The sequence below is a fragment of the Mytilus trossulus genome, chromosome 5 (assembly GCF_036588685.1).
Source record: "Mytilus trossulus isolate FHL-02 chromosome 5, PNRI_Mtr1.1.1.hap1, whole genome shotgun sequence".
In the NCBI taxonomy this organism is placed as follows: domain Eukaryota; kingdom Metazoa; phylum Mollusca; class Bivalvia; order Mytilida; family Mytilidae; genus Mytilus; species Mytilus trossulus.
The window spans coordinates 33,076,111-33,097,201 of NC_086377.1; positions in this window are offsets into that span (position 1 = coordinate 33,076,111).

The following is a 21,091-nucleotide window of genomic DNA, read 5'->3' on the forward strand; positions in this document are numbered from 1 at the left end:
CAGTATCTGAATAATATATTTATATACGACAATAAAATGTATTCTTTAAATGAAATATTTAAGTTGTCTTTCTTAGTAATGGTCCTAATAGTTCTGGAGGTAATTTACATATTAAAAAAAATAAAGTCACTCAACAAATTAAACACCGAGTAAAATTTAAAACAGAAAGTCCTTAATCAAATGGCAAAATCAAAAGCTCAGACACATCAAACGAATGGATAACAACTGTCCTATTTCTGATTAAAGACATTTTCTTATGTAAAAAATGGTGGATTGAACCTGGGTTTCAAAGCTAGTTAAAACTCTCACTTGTATGACACTCGCATCAAATTCCATTGTATTGACAACGACGCGTGAACAAAACAAACATACATAGTAAGTAATCATGTCAAAAATTGGGGTACGTGAACAGCATTCAACATTGTGTTATAATCTTAGTCACTATTAAAATAGATAAATATGCAACAAAGAAGCACACAAAAGCATATGACTAATTAACAATTTCATCCGTTGATTTTATAATACGATTTGATTTATCTATGTGATCCAACCACAAAAAATTGAAGGATTTTGAGTACTGGGTCCGATTCCTTACCCTGACTTGAACTTGGTGAGGTTAACATTGACTCTGAGAAACATACGTGTTCACACTAACATTTAATGTTTTCTAATTTTTGATTAAAATGTGTCGTTTCTAAAAAAAAAATCAAACAATGATCTAACTTACAAATAAAAAACCAAAAATTATGACTAGACGATTGTTAATTGATCATGATAGTTGACCCAACAAATATGACACCAGTACAATATGCATACGTAAGGAATTAATGATAGGCAAGTCATTGCAAATCTTATAAATCGCATATGTCAACTAAACAAAGAAACCATATATAAACGAGATAAAGAACATAACAAACTGCAATGAAGTAACTAAGTCATGGGACGATAACGCGCATTTCTGATCTTAAAATCAACCTTTCCCTGGCACCGAGACGTTGTAGATTAGGGTGTTTCATCACCATACACTCTTTTTGAAAAAGTATTTTTAATTCATATCCGACTAAATACACGACATCTACCTCTATTCATATATATATGTTTTAAATGTAGGAACCGCGTCATATCACAAGGAAACATGCTCAATGCTCTTAAACTTCGTACTTTATTTGGCCTTTTTAACTTTTTTGGATTCGAGCGTCACTGATGAGTCTTTTGTAGACAAAACGCGCGTCTGGCGTATATACTAAATTGAGTCCTGGTATCTATGATGAGTTTATCTACTCAACAGCAAAAAAACCCAGCTTCACACAAAAAAACATCGTGATTTGGTTTTCAAGAGGTTTTTAGTAATTATTTTCATATTTCAAACCCCAAATCAATCAGAATCAAGAGATGAATGAGAACTTTCACTTTAAGTGTCAAATGCATAAATGCAATTGATAAAGCACTAACATTACCAATCTCATTGTATTGTTTATCGTTCATGTCTTAACTGTAGAGGAACCAGCCGTCATTGATACTGATAGAAGACATACTGATTCCAGTAAGGGCCATTTGAATACTAATCATACACCAAACCCAGATAACAAAAATCAAACGTCAGAGCATGGTACTGGTTCTCAAAATCATACATTGATTTTAAAAACAATCAAACAAATAGTCCAGATCATGAAAGTGGTATTATAAATAATACTCCGGAGCAGACAAGTGGTATTCGAAATCTTACTCCTGAGCAGACAAGTGGTATTCGAAATTATACTCCAGATCCTCAACGTGATAATCGACATCAAATTTCAGATCATGGTACACGAAATCGACCTTATACAACAGGTAATCATTCAAATAATACAAATCAAACCTGTAAGTGGTAATATACGTCACTAAACAGATACCAACAATGGTTATAAAAAAAATCAATCAAAATATTCATGCAATGGCGGTTTCCAAAATTATTGATTTTATTGCCATTATGATGATATAATTTGTACATCAAATCAGATCAAAGATAAAGATAAGCATCGATTTGATTATACTTGGTTTTGAAAGTAAAAATTATAAGTCATACTTTTGATAGTCATTGTTAACAAAGTTCATTAAGTCTGAAAAAGAAACAAGCAGACAAATCGAAGTAGTGGATTCAACTATTATATCGGTTATCATCTTTATTTAAAACCAGCCACACATGAGGATAAAGGAGAATGTCAAATTAAAGCAGTTATATCTTTATAATAGTATAAGTCAAAAGATTGTTTACATAATTGAATTATCACATGTGTTAGTTGTCACATGTTAATATATAAAAGTGCAATAAGAGATACATATTGATAGCATATATAGCGTATAACATATTAATACTTCATTATGTTTCATTCTAATACACAGTGTTTCCTTTTAAGTTACAACGACAAAGAAGAATCTTTGCTCAATTTGTTCGTTAAATGAACAGTGTCAAACCTTTCAAAAAGAAACTGAAACATTGTTTACGTGCAGCCATGAGAGAAGAATTAACATTTCCATGGCATGGGTCGATAAATATGATTGTAATGATATAAGAACAATAGCTGGGAATGTGGTTCATTTGACCAGGGATGTGTCTAGTCGGTGTAGTGGACATTCTAATTGTAGTCTATCATTTCACCCAACCACAGCTGTTGTTGGATTTTTAAACGTAATTTACAACTGCAATGGTAAGTAAAGTAGTTTATCGAGGTGCAAATCTTGAAAACAAAAGACATGTCAATGTAACAAAAAAAGCTAATTTAATTTGTAATTCAAAAAGTACCGAGTCCTATAGTTGCGATGGTAAACGTCTCTGGTCATGTTACTTCACACCAGTCACGCGAAACCACAAAAAGTCGCATTGTCACAATCAGAAACAATCTTTACTTTAAATAGTCTGACATATTGCGTAGGAAACTGTATCTTGGCTTTTTTTTTTAGTAAAATGCAGTGTTTGTCAAAGTGTTTGGAGCTTTTATTGTTTACACACAACGTGTCAACACATGCCGCATTTTATTCGTATTTAGCTAGACGTGAGCAATGCGTTACAATATAAATCGCCGATACATTGTTTTCAAAAGAAGTGTATTAGACGGGGTTCGGTATGATAAATTGTTTACTAAAATTGTATATTGCTATTTGTGTTTCTCATCTTTTTACGTGGTATTGAATAAATGTTTAAATGGTGGATACACTATTGAGCTTATACACAATTAATCTTACCCGATTGGTTTAATTTATATATAATGTTGTTATATCGCTTTTTGTATAGTTTTAGTTTCATTGCTAGTATCTCTTCAACGCCATTTTTGTTTTTCTGCATTCTACATTCTACACAGACATTTACAATTTATTGTTTAATAATTCAAACAACTTTGTTAATAAAAAAAAAGAAGTTATCAACGTGACTACACTTGATTTTTTTTCACATTTGTGCTGCTGTATTGTGAACTTTAACCTGACTGTAAATTAAATGAACTAATCATAGTTTGTTTTAGATGACAATCAGTCACCGAATCACATTAATAAACGAAGCAACGAAAGAACAATTGGTAAGTGAAGCTCTACGAGACTTACAAGAATAGAAAATGGGTTAATTGATTTACAGCGCTCGACTGAAGAGCAGATGCAATTAAACGAACAACTGGTTTTATTCAATATAGAGATATTTCATCTATAAAACAATATCAATATTGATAAATTCATGATTGTTTTACGAAATTCAGGAAGATTCTATCTTAAGAATTGGAACGTAAATACATAATTATTTTTTGTTTTTATTCATTGAATTTTTTTTTTTTTCGAAAGTTAAGTTTCTTGCCTGTCGCATGTACTTTTTGTTACCACAAGAAAAGAAAATAGACAGAAATGATTTGGGTATTCATTCTTTAACCACTTTATTTAATTTTGCATCTCCTTATTATAAAAATCCAGACGCTAGATGATCATGGTATACATCAATAGCTTTGTCCTATCGGAAACTTAGTCTCGTGGCAAATTATATGAATGATTTTTATTGTTGTAAATTGTTTTTATCAAATATCCCGACTATGAATAATGCAAAAGCAAATCAAGAGCTGACGTTTTTTGTAACTTTAGTAACTAAAAAGAATATTTTATAGGTGGTGCAATTGCAGGCGGAGTTTCAGGTATCTTAATTGTATTTCTTCTGATTGGAGTTTTCTTAATCAGGTAATTATTATTTATCATATAAGGTGTATAATTTTAACATCACGACCCATTGCATGGACAATTTAGTTTAGGTATCTGTGACATTTCCTATGCTCTTTAATTGTTTTTTTTCAAACAAATAAAATTATAAAAAATGCTGCACATAAGTTTTTCAAAATAAGATAACGGATCAAATGTTATGATACATGTATAAATTAAAACACCTACGCATGCCCAAATATAGACTCAACACAATGCAGAGTTGTTGAATTGTCTCCCTTTTTGTCACCTATCAAAATTTGTAATAAACATAGCTGATACGTCTTAAACATTCTATTCTTATCCACTTTTTCTATGCTACATCTCATAAGCCTGTGTATCCCCGGAGGTAGTTCCAACCTAAGATTGTACAAGTACACGAAAACGACGTATGTTGAAAGGTTCAAATTATCGACGTTCTATCCTACATGTATATATTAGTAAATCAATCACATACACCATTCATTATTTCTGTAAATGATTGAGTTTTTTTTTTTTAATAAATTGACTTAATTGATTCATCAATGTACAAAGCGCTATTATGGAATTGACTCAACTGGATTCCAGTTGTAAGAATAATCAACCGTGTCGTTCTTCCTTCCCTCTGCACGAAACCTTTCAAGTGTGTTTAATTAGTATAGTGAAAATACCGCTTTCATTTGATTTCTATTTGCAGACGATGTCGAAATAAAAATGCCCAGGAATCAAACGCCAATACAATGAATAAAACAAGATCGAATCCAATGAACGATCCTAGTAGTGAAATACATGTAGACCAAGAAATAAACAATCATCGCACATATTCAGGAAATTTGCCACAAAATACAGCTTCATATGTTAGAAGTATGGATACTAACTATGCTCATTTAAAAAGCAAAGAGAGCAAGGGTAATTATTATACAAATGGAAAGGCTACAAACTGCATATATGAAAGGGATTCTTCTACCTACGATCATATACAAAGCAAAGATGGAATACGAAACCAGCCAACTAAAACGTTGGAACAAGATGTATATTCACATTTGAAAGAAGGTGCTACTGTATCGGACGCCATTTATGATCATACACTTCGAGATGGTATTATAGATCATTGTGAAGGTGATTATGACGTTTCCCGTGGAATAATGACTGATGACGACTATGATGTATCTGGGAACTTTAATCAGTCTCAAGTGAAAAACTCAGATTCTTTGTATAATTAATGCTTAAAAGATTGACAACAAACGAGCATTTCTATATAAAACATTATAGCGGTAAAATTGCTATTCCAAATTATTTAAATCTTTTGAACTGAACCAATCATTCAGCATTCCAGTTGTATCTAAGAAATGTATACAATTTTCAGAAAATTGTTGCCATCACCATTAAAATATGAAAATATGACAATTTCAACATCCAATCATCTATATCAAACTGCCAAAATGTCTAAATATTCTATAAGTGATATGTGACATACATTACAAACATACCAGGGAAGCAAAGAATGTCATTGTCTGAAATTAAAATGATCAAAAACATGATAATGAATTATACATATTACTTATATTTTTTTCTTCTTTTAACTACAGTTAAGGTAATACCAATCAAGTATATAAAACTTCTTGGGGGACCGGGTATATTTACTTTAAGCAAAAACTTATTAATCGCTACAAAAAAAAGTTCATTTGGGGTGGTTGTTGATTGTATGAACAATAATAAAATTTATAATGCAGTTGTGACTTTTTGCAGCATATTAAATAATATAATGTCTCACATTAAAGTTATTGTTTGCTTTGATTATTATTCAGAATCGTTATGCATTACCCCGTGAAATCTACGGAGTTAAACAAAGCATAACCATGTTCGTGCTTGGACTATAATTAATTGTGCACATATAATCTTGTACTCTAACAGTTGTTATAACTCCTTTCATTGCACTGGTTTTTCTACTTACTTTTCTTAATATACCATGTGACAATATGAATAAAATCATAATTGAAAGTATCGTCTATTAGACATATTTAATACACAAATAAGTAAAGCGACATATGGGGGTAAATATTTGGTTTTCGACTATATATAAGAATCCGCTGTAAAACTACACAATAAAACGACACACAAATAAAAAGAAAACTTAAGGAAATTTATGACAATCAACTCTAGCGATGTCGGGCTGTTGATTGTGTTTGTATTGTACACAATAATTTAGGTATGACTTAATGCAACCGCTTACGAAGCCTCGCTATACCATAATGAACATAAGGCGAGGATGATTTGCACTTTATCCTCCTTTTTGAAACAGTAGACGTATTCTGCATTAAAGCATCGGTTTATTTGTTACTATTTGATATATATGATGTTGTCAGCATGATATCGACCTATACTTATGATTTCTTTTATTTTAAGTTGTATTGTATCCTCATAAGAGGAAGTTGTGATAAAACCTGCAGGTCGACGAAAACACGTTGGAAGTAAATATAATAGTTTCCGTATCTAACTGTTCATACTTCCTTTTACGTTACTTTTTAGATAAGAAATAAAATAGTTTTGGGTATTTGCAGCAAAATTATTTGAACTTTTAGATTGTCTATATCTATATCTAAGTGTCGTTTATAGGTTTATCGAATATTTCCCAAAATATATACATAGGATATATGACTTGTGTCATAAAAATGTACAAAATAGTTTTGCTCATCGCTGTAGTTTGTTTGATATTTGGAGAATTGAATGGGTATTCGAATGTTTATAACGGTTTGTATATTTTTTTCCTTTATTTTTGAAATTTTTTCGTTAAGCTGTTTAAGCTCGAAATGAAGATTCATTGTTATATTGTAGATCTTTGGTATCTAAATTTAAGTTCACGTTGAAGACATAATGTAATCCTTCCATATTTGCTTTGCACTTGATAAACTTGAACCTTGCTATCAGCTGTCACTTCAAAGATCACACCCAATCTAGTTGTATGTAACAAACTTTTCTTTGATTATACCATTACAATTATGATAAGCAAACAGTATCAAGAAGAAAAAAACTATACCATTAACTGTTAAAAGAAGCAAAAACAACAGGCTTTAGTACATATGTTCGCCAATTTAAACAAGATATTGAAGATATCAAGGGAACACTCAGTCGAAGCAAAATTGATGACAGAATGGCACAAAATTACGAAATGATAAACAAGTCACCTTAACACTATGTAAATAAAAACTTGAGATATACGATAACAACAAAAAAAGGAAATTCATGCAATGAATGATGACAAACAAATTTAAGACATACAAAGTCAGAGTAGAAACGAAAATACTGATATCACGGGACCAGGAAGACGGATAAAGGAAACAATTTGCCATATACAACAGTGAATATTAAACGATTATCCTTTTAAAAAAAACGGAAATTTGGCTCTTTATTCAATTATTGCTTTTGAAATAAAAAAAAATAAAAAATAATATGAGCCTTTCTAAAATTGAACTGTGCACGAAAAATCCCACCAATCAAGAGATTAATTGCAAGATACAGTAGTGTAACAGCAATCAAACAAATAAACTTCTATAATGAATTGGGAAAAAACTAACTTAAACGGTATGTATATTATTTTGAACATAAAAAAAAAATATTCCAAAACTGGCCGGGTTTTCTATAATCATTCGGTGCACTTTAAATAAATTAAATTAAACCAGCCACTTACACATAAACGTATAGATTATCAAAGAACAAATATCAGTATAATCTAAGATGTCATTAGGTAAATTCTAATTGCATACAACTGTTCATTATAAACGCATAAGACATAGACAAATTTAAATATATCACAAAAATTATAATATATAAATGTTCTGATAATTATATTGTAACTATTCATCCCTAATTCTTAATGTCAAATGTTATAATTTCTACGTAGTAACTTTATAAGAATTCTAATAAACGACATATCATCCTAATATCTATGCAGAACACAAAAACGGTGTTTTATAGACATTGATTTGGAGTGTATGAAGAAAAATAAAATAATGCCAAAAAATATATGTTTACTCAAATGTAAGAAGAACACTTGCTAAAGATGGTACGAATAATATATCGCTGTTCGTGTATTTTTAAAGATCAGTAGTGTAAACAAATAAGTTATCTATGCAATACCATAGTTTAAACGCATCATGCTTTCAAGAAAATGTTTCATAGGGGTTTAACTCCCATTGTGTTTTTGCTGCTGGGGGTGGACTATCAATACTCTCAGTGGTCCGTAAATCATTAATGACTTTAAACACATGTACTACTGTCTGAAAAGATTCGAGTACATATACATGGGTATTTCACAATGTTCAAATCCAATAATCGATTAAGAAAATAATTAAAGGTTGAAAACACAAACTAATGGAAATTCAACTCAGAAGAAACGAGCTTTTGTGTTTAATGCATGTCAAGCAATGCACAATGCCGGTCATAGTTAGACTTTCTAAATCCGTTTCTTTAATGAAATGTTGCTAGAAAAAATAGTGTCACAGCCTATGGTTCAACGCTTGTATGTGTACGTATCATCAAAAATCTACTTTAGAACAAGATTTTGAAAATTTTAAAATCAGTGAGGATAAATCAAATAACACATTATATTTTTTTATGCAGAAAGTAAATGTGCAACTGTTGGGAAGAATGAAACTGGTCGATTACACTGTAAGGAACATGATCACATTCATATTAAAAAGATTTGGACGGATGAAGATAAGTGCATATTTGGAAAATCTTCTAATATATCATATACAATTCGAAGTGTTTCGTGTATTTCAAATAGCTCATGTGACGTCAAATATGAGACAAACATTTCTAGTAAATATCTCAACATCGTTTATAAATGTGCAGGTAAGTATAATTTTATAATCATTAACTTTCAGCATTAATTTGCAGATCAATTTGTTGAAAAAAACAAAACTTTTGATTGTGTAAGTTAGTTGAAATCTTCAGTATGTAAACTATTGGATTCACTTATGCTTAATTGACAATTAAAATGCATGGACATTTATATGTAAGCACAAAATGGCACTTAATGTTGCCATGGAAGGGATATTTTTACATAATATTATATATGTTTAAAATTGGAGTTGGTGAATTGATGGTCTAACACTTATGTTCCAACTGACAACTGACCTAGATACAGACAAATGGAACACTCGAATATTCAGCAAAGTACTAAAACAATCGTACTTATTACACAACATATAACAATGCAAATATAACTTAGTAAAGATTTCCATATCATGAAAATAATACAAATGCTCAAACATTCCTTCTTTAAAAAATGACATAATGTAAACTGCACGGTGACATCTACTGTAAACCAACTTATTTTCGCGGATACTTTATTTCGTGTTTCACCCTTTCTTGACCACATCGCGGCTATTAAATTTCGCGATTTTCTGATTAACTTGATAAAGTTTAATAAGGAAAGAACCAAGTTGTACATATTCGCGACGATTTATATTCGCGTTATTTTTCTACTCGCGAAAGTCGCGAAAATAAATCGCTCGCGAAAATAAGTTGGTTTACAGTTGTTGTTAACCCCTATATGACTCGTCCCATTTGGAGAGTTGTCTCATCTGCAGTCATACTTCAGCTTCTTATTTCAATATTCTTATAAGTATGTGCAAGTTGTTTGAGCCGTCTCTGAAAATTAAAATTAAGTACAATAAATCATAATTATCTTTAACATAACTCAATATTTATAGATTGTTTACCCATGATGTGGAATACCACAGCTGAAATTACATGCCGAAAAAACATGATAATTGAAATATATGATGTATGGATAACGAATGAACAGGAACCTTGTCCCAGTTACAAACAAACGCATAAGAGACATACATTTAACAACTACATTTTAATGAAGAGCGCATTCTGTAAGAAGTGTAACTGGAAGTCCAAGTGTGAGATTTATAACAATGACCAGCTTATAACAGCTAGCTATATGTATAGTGTGTATTATCAGTGCAAAGGTTTGTAACACGCTTAGATGCAAATGCTGTCCTGTTGATAAAATAAAGTATATAACAATGTAAAATCTCAAAAATGCTTAAGTACAAGGACAATTTTAAACGGAAAGTCCCTATTCATATGGCAAATTTAAAAGCTCAAACACATCAAACGAATGGATAACAACTGTCATATTCCTGACTTGGTATAGGCATTTTTGAATGAAGATAACGGTTGATTGAACCTGATTTTTATAGCTAGCTAAACCTCTCACTTGTATGACAGTCGCATCAACTTTCATTGTATTGACAACGATGTATGAACAAAACAAACAGACATAATAGGTATAAATTTTAAAAAAAACAGCAGTCATATTGTGTTATATTCTTAATCACTAAACAAAACCATACAAATAATGTAACACAGTAGAACAAAATGACACAATGACGGGGTGTGTAAGTACACAGTCGTGTCACATATGTAACAAAGCAACATTAAAAGGCATACAGACAAAACACACAAAAAAATGAAAGCAAGCAACAAACAAGTTTTTTGAAACAACACCAAAAGACATATAGACTAAGAAATAATGTTTAATATTTCTTACGTCTTCTCGGATATTACATTTATAACCGATGGTGGATTACTGTGGATGAGTCTAGGACATAGTAATGACGATGACAGGAATCATTATTAGAACCAATTTCGTAAATGAAAAGTCGGTTCATAATATAACATTTATGATACAGGCCGTCGGACGTCAGACAGCATAATACTCCTTTAGCCACAATGGGTTTTGGGGTGTATACTGACGCCGATAAAGCGTACAGCGTTGTATCTGTCAACGAACGCAGTAAGTCGTTGAGCTTTCTATTAGTAAACCGATACCGCAGATAGTGTGTAAAGATGACCTGACCGATCATGTGACTGGACTTTCATTGATGCATAGTCGGTCTAGTACAAAACAGGCTAAATATTCATTTTACATCAATATCTTCTCGTTTGCAATGCAAAACAACGTAGTAATTACCCCAAAACAACATTAATTTACTTAACACGAGACCAATCATAAATCGGGGATGATATCGCGTAATCTGGAAAGGAACTATGTGTAGCACATGTTATATGCTCATATAAGAACAAACCCGGTAATAAGTTTGATTTCACAGGTTACTATCTATGAAAAGCGAACGCGAATATGGTTACGGCAATTTAAACATAAAATGTTTTTATAATTTCAGCTGAAAACAAATCGTTAGACTTGGGAAATGTAACATCACGTCAAGGTATATATGCAGGCGTAGTTACTATAGTTGGAATATTGGTGATCCTGTGTATATTGGTAGCGGTATTCATTTCCAGGTACTGTCACATTAAGTACAAGATAAATTTAAGATACACGATTGCTCCCATTTGACCACGCTCATACACATCACAGATTTGAAAATTGTTATTTGAAACACATTATTCTAATAAAGGATCATTCTATTAGATTTTGTAATTAATATCATAAACTCTGGCTGCTAATTAACCCGGATATATAAAAAGAGAGTCTATGTACACTTGTTATAATCTAACTTGGACTATTTACCGGATTTGTAATAACATAAGCAACACGACGGGTGCCACATGAGGAGCAGGATCTACTTACCCTTCCGGAGCACCTGAAGTTTTTGGTGGAGTTCGTGTTGCTTAGTCTTTAGTTTTCTATGTTGTTTTTTCTGTACTATTATTTTTCAGGTTGTCTTTTTATTTTTAGCCATGGCGTTGTCAGTGTATTTTCTATCTTTGCGTTTCACTCTCCCTCTGGTATATTTCGTCCCTCTTTTAGTCATTTTAGTACATAAATCATATTCGTCTTTCGTAATAAGAAGGATAATATGACTTTGATGATTCCTACTCTGATGCATAAGGTAATAATGAAAAATGCTACATTTTTAACCCCGCCACATTATTTATGTATGTGCCTGTCCCAAGTCAGGAGCCTGTAATTCAGTGGTGGTCGTTTGTTAATGTGTTACATATTTGTGTTTCGTTAATTTTTTTACATAAATAAGGCCGTTAGTTTTCTCGCTTGAATTGTTTTACATTGTCATATCGGGGCCTTTTATAGCTGACTATATGCGGTATGGGCTTTGCTCATTGTTGAAGGCCGTACGGTGACCTGTAATTGTTAATGTTTGAGTCATTTTGGTCATTTGTGGACAGTTGTCTCATTGGCAATCATACCACATCTTCTTTTTTTATACATGTTTTACGTTCAAATTGGTTCAACTTTTTCATGGTTAGTATGTTCTGCTATTAGAACTAAGCTGAGTTCAACGAACTTGGAACAAAGATATTTAAGACTTTATAGTTACCCTAATGTCAATTTTGAATATGAACTTTTTAGTAAAAACTAAACATTACACCTTATATCTGCAGGAGACAGACCACGCATAGCACAAATAAGAAAACACATAGTACAAGAACAAATGCAACAAACGTCCAGAGCAAGTTAACAAAGGAACATCAAAATAGAAACCAAAACAGCGGTATATCAAATTCAATCTATACAGAGTTAGTTTCGTCAATTGAATATGCTTATGCCATACTCAGTGCAGAACCTGGCTCAATTGCTCAAAACGGAAACCAGGACAAAGGCATATCAAATTCAACTTACATCGAGCTAGTTTCTTCGGATGAATACTCTTATGCAATACCGAGTGCAGAACCTGACTTCATAGTTGAACAGAACGATCAACCAAATGAATATCAAAATGGAAACCAGAATAGCGACACACCAAATTCACCTTATGAGATGGCTTCATCAGTACAATACTCGTATGACATGTCGAGTGCTGGACCTGATTCAATCGCTGAAAATAGCGAAGTACAAAAGGAACATCTAAATAGAAACAGCGGCATATCAAATTCCCCTTATGAGATGTCGTCTTCGGTAGAATACTCGTATGACATGATGAGTGCAGAACCAGACTCCATTGCTGAACAATACAAAGTACCAAATGAACATCCAAACCGAATCCAGAACAGCGGCGAACCGAATTCACCTTATGAGATGGCTTCATCAATAGAATCCTCGTATGACATGACGGGTGCAGCACTGGACTCTAATGCTGAACAATATGAAGTACAAGAAGAAAATCAAAATGGAGGCAAAAACAACGCAATTAAAAATTCACCTTATGAGATGGCTGCATCGATAGACTACGCGTATTTTCTGACAAGTGCAGAACCAGACTCTTTTTGTGTAAAGAATACTGACGGTTCTAATGAACACTTGTATGCAAAAGGAAAGAGAACTACAGGAAAACTATCGTTTGATATTGAAAATCCTATAGATAGTACTTATTCACATCTTATAAGAGACGCTGGTGGTAGCTCTGATATGACGCATACGTCACATACAAGAGTGCAGGAGACAGCCGAAGGTGATTACGATTTATCGTGTAACAGATTTACAGAAGATGAATATAACATATCTGAAAACTATAATGTATCATTTAACAAAGATTCGGATTATAACGAGATCTAAGTATGCACTTACATGAAAGTTAATTCAAGCAGTAAATTACTGTACTTCTATATTGTGTTTTGTACACTGTTGTTTGCGTTTTACTTTCCTTTTGTTTTTGCCATGACGTTGTCAGTTTGCATTCGACTTACGAGTTGGACATATTCCTTTGGTGTCTTTTGTTTTTCCATTATCAATGAATGACACAATCAGCTAACAGGTTAAAGCTGTGATGATTTGAATGAAAGAAATATGTAATATATAAACTGGTTAAGTTTGTGTTTTAAAAAACAAAATAAATAATTACACTATATATATTTAAGGTATTGCTTTAAGTTTGTAACCTTTGCAACACTTTTTTACAACAATTAATAATAAAATATAATAGTGGCAAGAAAATTGTCCACCTACTTATTATTGCATATCTGATTTGAACATGTTGAAAAGAAAGTAATTCAGGAAATATACTTATAATAAAACATTCAGCCTTTTTTCACTTCAAAGGTGAAAAGTTTACATATTTGTGTCAATATTTGTATTTTCTAAAATCTCTCTTTGCATATAGTGAATGTATTTTGTTGCTATGGAAATCATCAGGTTAGATGAACTATGAAAACAATATAATTTATGTGTTTTTCTAATTGCAATCAACTGATCATTTAACATGAATTTTAGAAATTAAAGTGGAAAAAAACACTTTCCAACCAAGCTCAATGATTCATGTCCAAGCCTCTGAAAAGCTTACATACAAGACCTTTTATTGCTTATTTTACGGTATTGGTTTTGTCTATCTCTATTAGTGATTGTTAACACATGTGGCCTTGTCAGGAGTCATCGGTGATAGGCGATCAATCAACTTTAGGAATTGGTACCTCACTACTGTCAGTTCAATACTATATCGTTTTGTGTACATGTCTCACATTATGCATACAATTATGTTTACAATATACTCAGAAAAGATACATTTTTTATGCATAAGCCGAGCTGCACATAGTACACCTCCTTAATGTTATGTTATCAAAAAGCGGATCAGAGTTGTCTCGCTTGTGTCGTTCTCTTTGACAGGTGTGCCAATGAGTCCACTATCGCCTCTCTATTTAAATTATCAATATCTGATTCATAATGGGTAAAAACAATATTAAATTACCATAAAAGGAAAATATTTTTGGGTGGTAAAAGTCTTGATCCCTCTGCACTGGAGGGCATGCATCTAATCTGGATTATATGAGCATACAGAATTTTCATTGCAACACGTTAAGAAACACACTTTATAAAACGAATAATTATATACAAAAAATTGGGATCGACCAGGAATATAATACCATCTTCTAAAATAATTGTTTCGTGTTGTTGCTACTTCTATTTGCCGGGAACTACTCACATTCTGGTTACATTCGTTGGGACCTAGACTCTAGCTTGGCCTGAGCCCTCGGTATGACAACGGGACCTTAGAAGACAATCCAGTCCGTTTATTACATTTTATTCTGGTTCACAGTCTATATAAAATGTATAACAGAACTTTACGACGGTTACGTACAATACAACTTCCATTATTTTCCAACCTGGTAAGTAAGTCAGCAAGGTATGATAGTAAAAGAGTGATGACGATACCAGAGGCACATTCAAACTCTTAGACCGAAAATAAACTGACAACGCCATTGAAAAAATTAAAGACACAATCAGACAAATAGAACACAATTCAAAACCTAGAAAACCAAAGACTAAGCTACACGAACCCCATCAAAAACTTGGGGTGATCTCAGGTGCTCTGGAAGATTAACGGCGTGTCCTGCTCCACATGTGGCACCCGTCGTGTTGCACATGTTATTTCAAACCCGGTACTGCATATAAACATAATAACAAGGAAAATGAGCTCTATAACATTTAAAAAAAATGCCTTTAATATATAAATGTTCTAGACCGTATGAATATTTGGACCGTACGCATACGGTCTGGACAGTATGCGTACTTATTCAAAATACGCATACGGTCGGACCGTACGCATACGGTCGGGCCGTACGCGTACGGTCTGGCTTACATTAAGAAGTTGGTCAAGTTTATTAGATACAAATGTATATTACAGATCAACATAACTTATATCTAAAATTGATATAAAAGTTCAATAGTAAATGAAATAAAAACTTCTTTTTTTATCTATTTAAACAAATCACGCTTATTTAATATGTTAATCTCCTGTATTTAGCATGTCAGTAATTCATTAATTGCAGCCCAGTATGCTCATTGAAATTGAAGTTATCGGAAGTAAACATAATGTGGGAGGACAATTGGTTTAAAATAAATAGGAACTTAACAAAAATGTCTATGCCAAGGAACATACATGAACAAAACATGTCATTGTATAAAAACATTATGGCGTTCCTTATGGTACTGAACAAGTGTCACCTTGGGCCAGAGTAACAAAATATGAATCAGATATATAATTAAACAAATATTTAATTTTTAGTGTTCGCTTATTCATTTTATTCATCTAATTGTAATAATAACAATTTGTATAACTAATAAGACAGATTTTGATAAATTTTTATTTAAATTTAACCCATATGATCTCAAAACATGCATGGCCATGATAGCTGGACCGTACGCGTATACTTATAAGGTCCGACTGTACGCGTACGGTCCGAATACTCATATGGTCTGGAACATAAACATCAGATACATATGTACAACACACATATAGACAGCACATGCATGCATTAATACATTTTCACCGATAGCACATGCAAAATAAAAGCTTTGCAAAAAATATATTAAAATAAATGTCAAATATCAGCACATAATTTAAAAACACTGTAAAGCACAAGCAAAAGACTGTGCAAGCAGCTACAGCACGTGTAATGCATAAGCAAAACAAAACAAAAACACCAAGAAGGGATAACGTTTTTTGAACTGGCCAAACCAATTGATAGATATAAAGCTCTGAGGCCCCTCATGGGGGGTCCTAGTAATCACATAATCACCATTTTTTTGCCAATATAATCACATAATCATTAAATATTTGCTTATCTTTAGTAATCAAATAATCATAAACTAAAAATACAGTCCTAGGTAATCAAATAATCATGAAATATTTGGCTTAATAATCAAATAATCATTAAAAAAACGGCCAAGTAATCACATAATCAAAAACCCCATGAGGGCCCTCAGCTCTTTGCCGCAAAACGATCATTTCATATTACTGATATTTTGTTAAAAAATTATAGATGCAGATTACATTCTCATTGCCAATGAGAACAGCAAGTTATGACATGAACTAGTATAATAACAGTCCCAGGGTGAAATTTAATTAACATGGGAAATAAAGGTATGTGAAGGAGAACACAATACATCAAAAAACGGAAAATCGTACGATTCCGACACTGTTTTACAATTATTTTTTACCCGCCAAAAAGACTTGCTGGTGGGATTCTACATATATATTCAACTAGTTGAGTTCTACGAGAGTGGTAAAGAGTTATATTTGTTAAAGTGTCCTAGACTATCAATTATCATCAATAAGAAATCTAATATACAAGCAATTCATATCATTATATTCTGGAAAAAAAAACATGTTGAAATATTACTTCAAGTACGACATCATTATCATACTCACAGACGTACTTGTATGTATCTAGGCCAGTGGTAGGGTAGCCTAGGCCTGTGCTCCCTTTTGTTGGAAAAAAATGGTTGAATATAAAGGAATTACTGAAGACTGACTGGAGCAACAACCAGTGGCGGATCCAGGAATTTTCATAAGTGGGGTCCCACTGACTGACCTAAGAGGGGACCTCAATCCAGTCACGCTTCAGTGATTCCCTATATAAGCAACCAATTTTTTTTTGAATAAGGGGGAGGGGGCCCTGGGCCCCCCTAAATTCGCCTCTGACAACATGCGGCCAGAGCAGATAGCAGCCAAAAGCCACCAATGAGGCTCCCGCAGGGTAAAAAAAAACCTGCGACCTCTGGTCATTTTAGTGGCGACTTCCGACCTGAGGGTCTTCTAAAAACGACCTGCGATCTGTAAAATTTGTAAAAAACGACCTCCAACCGATTTCTGTCCTCTGTGTTGGGAAAAACGACCTGCGTCCTGTACATTTCCCTTAAAAACAACCTCTCGACAAATTTAAAAGCGACCTTGTGACCTGAGGGGGGTACCCTGTGGGAGCATCACCAATGGGTATTGAATGCAGCGAGAAAATCCTGAAACCCGGACACATGCTTTAGCTGGCCCCTAAACAAAAATGTATAAGGGTGGTAATGCCCTTTCAGGTCAGGTGTCAATCAGTCATTTTCAGCTACCAGTTAAAATTTTACAGTGATTGGTCAAAATATCCTTATCATGATACTTGTATGTCAGATGTCTCAAATCCTTATTGGTACTGTTTGGAAAAAAAATAGCATGATTGTCAAATTCAGCTGATTTTTAGCTCACCAGCTGGCCCGAAGGGCCAAGTGAGCTTTTCTCATCACTTGGCGTCCGTCGTCCGTCGTCGTCCGTCGTCGTCGTCGTCTGTCGTCGTTAACTTTTACAAAAATCTTCTCCTCTGAAACTACTGGGCCAAATCAAACCAAACTTGGCCACAATCATCATTGGGGTATCTAGTTTAAAAAATGTGTGGCGAGACCCGGTCAACCAACCAAGATGGCCGCCACGGCTAAAAATAGAACATAGGGGTAAAATGCAGTTTTTGGCTTATAACTCAAAAACCAAAGCATTTAGAGCAAATCTGACATGGAGTAAAAATGTTTATCAGGTCAAGATCTATCTGCCCTGAAATTTTCAGATGAATCGGTCAATCGGTTGTTGGGTTGCTGCCCCTGAATTGGTAATTTTGAAGAAAATTTGCTGTTTTTGGTTATTATCTTGAATATTATTATAGTTAGAGATAAACTGTAAACAGCAGTAATGTTCAGCAAAGTAAGATCTACAAATAAGTCAAAATGACCAAAATGGTCAGTTGACCCGTTTAGGAGTTATTGCCCTTTATAGTCAATTTTTAACCATTTTTCGTTAATTAAAGTAATCTTTTACAAAAATCTTCTCCTCTGAAACTACTTGGCCAAATTAATCCAAACTTGGCCACAATCATCTTTGGGGTATCTAGTTTAAAAAATGTGTGGCGTGACCTGGTCAACCAACCAAGATGGCCGCCACCGCTAAAAATAGAACAAAGGGGTAAAATGCAGTTTTTGGCTTATAACTCAAAAACCAAAGCATTTTGAGGAAATCTGACATGGGATAAAAATGATTATCAGGTCAAGAACTATCTGCCCTGAAATTTTCAGATGAATCGGTCAATCGGTTGTTGGGTTGCTGCCCCTGAATTGGTAATTTTGAGGAAATTTTGCTGTTTTTGGTTATTATCTTGAATATTATTATAGATAGAGATAAATTGTAAACAGCAATAATGTTCAGCAAAGTAAGATCTACAAATAAGTCAACATGACCAAAATGGTCAGTTGACCCCTTTAGGAGTTATTGCCCTTTATAGTCAATCTTTAACCATTTTTCATAAATCTAAGTAATCTTTTACAAAATTTCCACTGAAACTACTAGGCCACAATCATCTTTGGGGTATCTAGTTTGAAAAATGTGTCCGATGACCTGGCCATTTAACCAAGATGGCCGCCACGGCTAAAAATAGAACATAGGGGTAAAATGCAGTTTTTTGCTTATAACTATGAAACCAAAGCATCTAGAGCAAATCTGACAAGAAGTTAAATTGTTAATCAAGTCAATATCTATCTGCCCTGAATTTTTCAGATGAATTGGACAACTGGTTGTTGGGTTGCTGCCCTCCAATTGGTAATTTTTAAAGAAATTTTGCCGTTTTTGGTTATCTTGAATACTATTATAGATAGCGATAAACTGTTAACAGCAATAATGTTCAGCAAAGTAAGATCTACAAATAAGTCAACATGACCTAAATGGTCAATTGACCCCTTAAGGAGTTATTGCCCTTTATAGTAAATTTTTAACAATTTTCATTAATTTGGTAAATTTATGTAAATTTTTACCAAATATAGTTCTCTGTTACTAATGGGCAAAGTTCATGATAGATATAATTGTAAGAAGCAAAATCGTTCAGTAAAGTAAGAACTTCAAACACATCACCATCACCAAAATACAATTTTGTCATGAATCCATTTGTGTCCTTTGTTTAATATGCACATAGACCAAGGTGAGCGACACAGGCTCTGTAGAGCCTCTAGTTTTAACGTCTTAAAGAAAGTGTACATTTTATCGTCATGCACTTCCATTTTCCTCATTTGGCAAAAAAAATTTACTGTTACATGAAATGAAGGTACCCCCAATTACTACTCTCATGTATGATAGTTCAGTGATAATGATGTCAAACTTAACTATAGAAATATATATAAAAGAAACAAAGATTAATAATCATACAAGACTAACAACATGAACAAAGCCAGAGGCTACTGACTTCGGACAGACAGAAAAAAACCGATAGCATTGAAAAAGGTATTCAAAATTGTAAACCCCTTGAGCGAAAAAATAAAAAATCCTTTACATCCCTTTGAAGTCAAATAGTTGCCTCCCTAATTGACAACTAAAAGTATCTGGCAAAAGGTGCTTAATTACAAATATGCTGGTGATAGTATCAATAAGGTATAATGAACAAAGTGTCTATATGAACAGGATAAAGCACCTGAACCAAAGTATGGGTTATAGGTAAAGTGCTTAAAAAAATCAGCAACATCAAAAAATCATTTGCATATATAACAAAATGGGGCTGGAACGTGTTCTCTTGCTCAAAACAACATTGTAATTAAAAGACCATAAAGTAACAAGGGGAAGCAATCTTGTACAAGGCTTCATTATTCATGTACAAAAAGAGTTACCTCCCATTGTAAGCTATTTGCAGTGGCAGATCAAGAAATTGTCTTTTAAGAGGGCCCACTGAATACCATAGATGGGGCCTTTCCAGTTATGCTTCAGTGATTCCCTATATTATATTTTATTTACCATACCTGTCAACTCACCCGTTTTTTGCGGGTGACACCCGTTATTTTCACCTCTCACCCGGGAGTTTTTCTTTACCCGGCGGGTCCCGGGAATTTCTAACATTACCCGTTTCACCCAGATTTCTGACTGGAATTGTTTCCGGTATTTAGAAGTAATACGACCTTCGGTTTTATCGGTCTTTTTCAATGTAACCAATAGTCAAAATATAGGACTGTTTACCTGAGCTACGTAACGATATTTTCAACAAGCTACAAGATGAGTTCAGTGACTATCAGTTGACCCCATTAGATGAACTTCCACTTTGCACTTCCCCTGAAACTGACATTGGTACATTTTGGGGAGAAATGTCCAAGTTGCATGACATTTTTTCTTAACAAGCCAAGATTTTTTGTTTTGTCAAAAATTGCTAAAACATTACTGGTTTTGCCAAACAGCAATGCAGACAG